Consider the following 383-nt stretch of genomic DNA (forward strand, 5'->3'; position numbering starts at 1 on the left):
AGTCTCTGCCCCGACCGACCCTGCTGGGGATACCCCACAGGCCAGGAGGTAGGGGGACATCAGCTCCCCCATGGGTTCAGTCTGGGTGGAGGCCTCAGACCAGCCCCGGTTAGCCTTGTCCCCCTGGGCAGAGGCCCTAGCAGCACTCCTCGTAGACACCATTCTAAGCTGCTGTTTGTAGACCTGTGTGGTGTCTACTCCCTACCTGTACAGGAATCTCACTCCTGGCCCTCCTGGCCCACCTGCCGGCACGAATGCCTGCGCAAACGCCGGCGCGCTCTCACAGAGCGCGCCTGTTTGCACACTCTGTTTGCGCTGCGTGGCTCGGGAGCACGGCTCCCTACCGGCTCCGCTATATTGGACCCCGGGGGCTCCCCCTCCGC

Source organism: Alligator sinensis, unplaced genomic scaffold (genome assembly GCF_000455745.1).
Source record: "Alligator sinensis unplaced genomic scaffold, ASM45574v1 scaffold392_1, whole genome shotgun sequence".
Lineage (NCBI taxonomy): Eukaryota > Metazoa > Chordata > Crocodylia > Alligatoridae > Alligator > Alligator sinensis.